The following is a 6,684-nucleotide window of genomic DNA, read 5'->3' as shown; positions in this document are numbered from 1 at the left end:
GGTTCCATGGTGTAATGGTCAGCACTCTGGACTCTGAATCCAGCGATCCGAGTTCAAATCTCGGTGGGACCTGGTTGACTTTCTTGGAGAAGCACAGTCATGGGAAACTGACTGGCCAAATATCCCTGATCAAGTCAATAATCTGTGTGCCAGCCTTGCATTTCATTCTAGATAAAGGCTGCAAAAGTGCATTTTTTGACCAAATGCCCTTTGAATAATCTTGCTGTTGTTACATGCACATGCACGTGGGCAGTTTTTGCATGTTTTGCAGGTGTGGGCTCAGCCTCTGAAGGAGCTGCACCTGGGAAGTGGGTGGCACCTTCTCCTTATAAGAGCTGCCTCTAGGGGGGAATAGGGAGCAAGAGGGAGAGACAGACCACCAGAGGACAGACACAGAAGAGCAGTTTGGGCCAACCTGCTCTGGTAGGTAATATGGTTAAATCCTGTACTATCCCCATGCTTATGTTTTGAACAAAACAGAGTTTTGTTTTATTTCTCTGGAGCTGGGCAGGTAAGGAAGGGCGCGCCCATACATGCCTTCATACAGGCCTCTAATTGTATAGACACATTAGGTAAGGGGCGAGCACCATCCTGTGTATGTTTTGCTTTATTAGGGTAGGTTTAGAGTAGTTAGTTATTTGTTTTTTTTTCTTGATTTAAGGTAAGAGTATTTTTGGTTTAGTTAGTTTAAGGTTGGTTTTCTTTTGTTATGTTCTTTCTTTTGGTGTCGTCCATGGTCCAGCTCTTGTTTTGTTTGTTTTTTTGGTCACTTTGTTTCTGCATATATTGTGTGTGTGTGTGTGTATGTATGTATGTATGTATGTATAAACAAAACAAAACAGCTGGTTTGGTGATAGTAAACGGTTGAAGCTACTAAGTTGTTTGTGGTTCTCCCTTTTCAACTGTTGCTTGTAGTTTATACCCAGCCATATGTTTAGTCAGCCATCTTCCCATGTTACAGACCCCTCTTACCCCTAGACAGATACTGAGGGGTTGTAACATATGGGGGCTCGTCCCTTGGCAAAGTGCATAAGACCCACTAAAAGACTTTTCAGACAAGGGCACTACACCTTCTCGAATAAAAGACTGTGCTGCACCAGTATCACGTAAAATGACCACAGGGTAGACTCTCTCAGACTCTGGCACAGATATCGAGCCATTCAAAATAAAAGGATGGTAACATTCATCAGGAGATTCAACAGATTCAGCAAACATGCTCCTGTGAGTAAACATGTCTTTGATTTTACCAGCTCTTTTCGTGAACGGTGGCATCGTGCATGTGATTTGGCAAAAGAGACGTTGTGCCAGTCCCAAGCCAAGATGAAACGTTGCTTTGATAAAAAGGCTGTTATTCGCCATTTTAATCCTGGTGATAAAGTTCTACTGCTTTTACCTTCTCCTGCCTCTTCCATGTCTTCCAGTTTTGCTGGACCCTATGTGATAGAAAAGAGGGTGGGTGATCTTGACTATCAGATAAAAACTCCAGACCGCAGACGTAAGTATAGGATTTGTCATGTGAACATGATTAAACCTTATTATGAGCGGCTGCCTACTTGCAGTAAACCTCTTGAATTGGTGGAATTGCCTGTAGCTTTAGCTTCTACGGTGGAAAATGGCCCCGTTTTGGAAAAAGAAGAATTTGTTTTGCGTGCTGCTTCTCAGTTGGAAGCAAGATTAACAAATTCTGAAATGTTGGCACAGTTAGATTGTGAACACTCATCCCTGGTTAGACATTTACCTGGCCCGCAACGTGCAGGTGTTATAGCACTAATAAGAGTTTCCCACTATACTTGGTGATGTACCGAAGCAAACCTCTGTTCTTCAACATGACATCAAGGTAGTTACTGAAAAACCTTTGAAACAGCATGCATACCGTGTAAATGCTCAGAAACGGGAAATCATGAAGAGGGAGGTAGACTACTTGCTGAAACATGGCTTAGCAGTACCTAGTAGCAGCCCATGGAGTTCACCATGCTTGTTAGTACCTAAGCCTGATGGCACTTACAGGTTGTGCACAGATTACCGTAGATTAAACGCAATCACTGTGCCTGATTCCTTTCTTTCCTGATCCTCTTCCACGCATAGATGACTGCATTGATAATATTGGTTCTGCACATTTTATTTCCAAGTTGGATCTTTTAAAAGGGTACTGGCAAGTTCCTTTAACCCCTAGAGCTGCTGAACTATCTGCTTTTGTCACTCCTGATGCATTTTTACAGTATACAGTGATGGCTTTTGGTCTTAAAAATGCTCCGGCTACATTTCAGAGGTTGGTAAATACCATCTTTTCTGATGTACCAAATTGTAAAGCTTATCTTGATGACATTGTTGTGTATTCCCATGATTGGGATAGTCACTTGGAGTCTTTGCGGTCTGTTTTTACCCGTTTAGCGAAGGCAAACTTGACCTTAAATTTGGCTAAATGTGAATTTGCTCAGGCTACTGTGACCTACTTGGGTAAACAAGTTGGTCAAGGAAAGGTCTGTCCACTGAACGAGAAGGTCAGTGCAGTGGTGAGTTTTCCTGTTCCTACTACCAGACGGGAGCTGAGACGTTTCTTAGGTATGGTAGGGTATTACCGAGGGTTTTGTCGCAATTTCTCCTCTGTAGCTGCTCCGTTAACAGCATTGTTAAGTCCTTCCCTTAAATTTAAATGGACTTCGGAATGTCAAGAAGCTTTTAACAATGTTAAAGCTCTGTTGTGTTCTGCTCCAGTACTAGTCGCACCTGATTTTACAAAACCGTTTAAGTTGGAGATTGATGCAAGCAAGGTAGGGGCTGGAGCAGTCCTCTTACAGGAAGATGAACAACACATTGACCATCCTGTGTGTTTCTTTTCCAGGAAGTTTGATAAGCATCAATTAAACTACTCAACAATTGAGAAGGAAGCATTGGCCTTACTTCTAGCATTGAAGGTTTTTGAGGTTTATGTTGGATCTAGTCATTTGCCTGTTGTTGTTTATACAGATCACAACCCACTTGTGTTTTTATCGAGGATGTATAATCACAACCAAAGACTCATGAGATGGTTTTTGTTTTTACAAGACTTCAACCTTGAGATAAAACACAAGAAAGGGGTCGAGAATGTATTGGCTGATGCACTTTCTAGAACCTGAATGACTGTCGTGTCACTTTAAAAATGTGCAATGAATTGCTCATTTTTGTTTTTTTTGGGTGGGCGTGTTACATGCACATGCACGTGGGCAGTTTTTGCATGTTTTGCAGGTGTGGGCTCAGCCTCTGAAGGAGCTGCACCTGGGAAGTGGGTGGCACCTTCTCCTTATAAGAGCTGCCTCTAGGGGGGAATAGGGAGCAAGAGGGAGAGACAGACCACCAGAGGACAGACACAGAAGAGCAGTTTAGGCCAACCTGCTCTGGACCCAACCTGCTCTGGTAGTTAATATGGTTAAATCCTGTACTATCCCCATGCTTATGTTTTGAACAAAACAGAGTTTTGTTTTATTTCTCTGGAGCTGGGCAGGTAAGGAAGGGCGCGCCCATACATGCCTTCATACAGGCCTCTAATTGTATAGACACATTAGGTAAGGGGCGAGCACCATCCTGTGTATGTTTTGCTTTATTAGGGTAGGTTTAGAGTAGTTAGTTATTTGTTTTTTTTTCTTGATTTAAGGTAAGAGTATTTTTGGTTTAGTTAGTTTAAGGTTGGTTTTCTTTTGTTATGTTCTTTCTTTTGGTGTCGTCCATGGTCCAGCTCTTGTTTTGTTTGTTTTTTTGGTCACTTTGTTTCTGCATATATTGTGTGTGTGTGTGTGTGTGTGTGTGTGTGTGTGTGTGTGTGTGTGTGTGTATGTATGTATGTATAAACAAAACAAAACAGCTGGTTTGGTGATAGTAAACGGTTGAAGCTACTAAGTTGTTTGTGGTTCTCCCTTTTCAACTGTTGCTTGTAGTTTATACCCAGCCATATGTTTAGTCAGCCATCTTCCCATGTTACAGACCCCTCTTACCCCTAGACAGATACTGAGGGGTTGTAACACTGTTGACAAGGGTTTTGTCGGCTATAGTAGCGTACAGGGGTTGGTCACTGAAATAGAGGGAATAAAGCCAAAGAAATTGAGGAGCTGAACAGGCAGCTTTTAACCCAAATCCAAGAACATGACAAGCTAAGACAAAATTGCTTTGTGTTCCGATCACTAAAGGCTTAATTCTCCTGACACTTCTGAAATTCGCATTCATGCATGTTCAACCAAAAGATGCAATGGAAACCCATCAGTGATAGATGATTAATAATTGTATACGTCCTTGGCAGGAAGAATGATGTCACAATAGGGTGTTTACCTTATGTCCACATTTCTCAGCAGGGTCATTTTTAGACTGATGAAAAAAGCTTGCTTGTCGGTACATTGAATTCCATAAAACATTTCCTCTTTTGTGTTGCTAAGGTCAGTAAAGTTAGGAAACGTAAGAAAAACAGCAGTCTAAAATGAGCATCACCGTTTTGTAGGTGGACCAACTTCTTCAAATCGATCAAGAGAACTTGTATGATGGAGTATACATGGTAGAGACAGACAAATCTCACATCCTGAAGATTATCAAGTCAGATCGTATTACAAAGGCTTCCACTGGAAACCAAAGCTTGCTGTGGCCAGAATAGCTCAGTCGGGTGGGCGTTAGACTGAAGTTTTAAAGGTCCCTGGTTTGATCTGGGGTTCTGGCATAGGATCTTGTTTTCAGCCACTGGAATGTGGGCACGGGTGTAAAAAGCTGAAGGGCGCGTTTGGTACAAACAAGCCAACGGATTTCTTCCAACTCTCTGTGGAACCCAGTCAGCTCTCACGGAGAAGCACAAACAAGCATTTTCTGGATGCATGGTGTTTTGACAGACTATACATTGCAGGCATACCCTTGGAATGATGAGCAAACTAACCCTGTGGCCTTGCATTTTCCTCTAGGTAAACGCTGCAAGATTGCCTTTTGTGACCAAAATCTCTTTGAATATTCTTCCCCTCTGACAGAGTGTTGTCTGATAATGTTGCTTACTGGTGTTGGTCACCACAACAGAAGCAAAAGCTAAAAGACAATGATATTTTCATTCAAAATCACTGAAGTCTTCATTGACCTTGTAGTTCTGACATTAGCAGTCATGCATGTTCTTTACAATGATGCCTTGCTAGGCCCTGTCCACCATACACGACTGACAATTTAATGCATTTATGGAGGTGGTAATGATGGCGCAATAGTGTGTTTACCTCAGGTCGACAATGCTCAGCAGGGTCATCATGGGAGATTTTTGCAAAGTCTCTCCCATTAAATATGTGTTTGATGGGCGAGACATTGTAAAAAGCAGTCATCCTACTTTAGCTTCAAAGATTGTTCTGACTACTTCAAACAGATAAAAAGAGTTGAGCGTTGGATGATGTGAGAAGTCTGAGAAAATGTCAGAAATCACATTCTGTCCAAAATCAAGTACAAGCACGTTTAACAGTCTGGCATTGGAAGATGTATCCTTTTGAGTTGTTTCTTGTGGTTCCATGGTGTAATGGTCAGCACTCTGGACTCTGAATCCAGCGATCCGAGTTCAAATCTCGGTGGGACCTGGTTGACTTTCTTGGAGAAGCACAGTCATGGGAAACTGACTGGCCAAATATCCCTGATCAAGTCAGTAATCTGTGTGCCAGCCTTGCATTTGATTCTAGATAAAGGCTGCAAAAGTGCATTTTTTGACCAAATGCTCTTTGAATAATCTTGCTGTTGACAAGGGTTTTGTCGGCTATAGTAGCGTACAGGGGTTGGTCACTGAAATAGAGGGAATAAAGCCAAAGAAATTGAGGAGCTGAACAGGCAGCTTTTAACCCAAATCCAAGAACATGACAAGCTAAGACAAAATTGCTTAAAATGTTGAGACACGTGTGGGTTTACTATTCCTTTTGGATATGAATAAAATGCCCATATTTGTGTTGCAGACATTGTCATCCTTGGTTTTCATTACTGCTGGAAAACAATCCAAAGTGCTGATATTTTTTCCAAATAACCTGTTCACCTGTGGAATGTTCCAAAAAGGCGTTTTTTTGAGCATTCCTTAACTTTCCCAGTCTTTTGTTGCCCCTGTCCCAACTTCTTTAGAACGTGTTGCAGGCATCAAATTCACAATGAGTGAATATTTGCTTAAAACAATAAGATTTATCTGTTTGAACATTAAATATCTTGTCTTTGTAGTGTATTCAATTGAATATAGGTTGAAAAGGATTTGCAAATCATAGTGTTGTTTTTATTTATGTTTTACACCACATCCCAACTTTATTGGAATTGGGGTTGTAACAGTAGATGATATACCAGTTAAAATTCCGCAATACCAGTTGAAATTCTGGAATACCCGTTGAAATTCCAGAATTCCAGAATACCCGTCGAAATTCTGGAATTCCGGAATACCAGTTGAAATGACCGAATTTCAACAGGTATTGCAGAATTCCAGAATTTCAACGGGTATTCCTGAACTTCAACCGGCATTCCGGAACTTCAACCAGCATTCATGAATTCCGGGACCTCAACCGGCATTCCGGAATTCCAGTACCTCAACCGGCATTCCGGAATTTCAACTGGTATTCCTGAATTCCAGAACTTCATCCCGTCAAGAGCACTCTGAGCTTTTGTATCCTCTCTGTGCTTCAGCCCAAGTCTCCAGAGTCTTCAACACTCCTGCTACCTCCAATGTAGCAAGTAAGC

At 41.8% G+C, this 6,684-nt stretch overlaps 2 non-coding genes across 2 annotated transcripts; both read left to right on the top strand.

The window, feature by feature from the left end:
* Nucleotides 1–72, top strand: trnaq-cug. The gene has a single exon. It is a non-coding gene; the product is annotated as a tRNA-Gln (tRNA).
* Nucleotides 73–5,486: 5,414 nt separating this feature from the next.
* On the top strand, nucleotides 5,487–5,558 carry trnaq-cug. Its single transcript has one exon. It is a non-coding gene; the product is annotated as a tRNA-Gln (tRNA).
* The last annotated feature ends 1,126 nt before the right edge of the window (nucleotides 5,559–6,684 follow it).

The sequence above is a fragment of the Pygocentrus nattereri genome, chromosome 22, assembly GCF_015220715.1.
Source record: "Pygocentrus nattereri isolate fPygNat1 chromosome 22, fPygNat1.pri, whole genome shotgun sequence".
Lineage (NCBI taxonomy): Eukaryota > Metazoa > Chordata > Actinopteri > Characiformes > Serrasalmidae > Pygocentrus > Pygocentrus nattereri.
The sequence above is the reverse complement of the archived record's forward strand: the minus strand, read 5'-3'. Positions and strand labels throughout refer to the sequence as shown.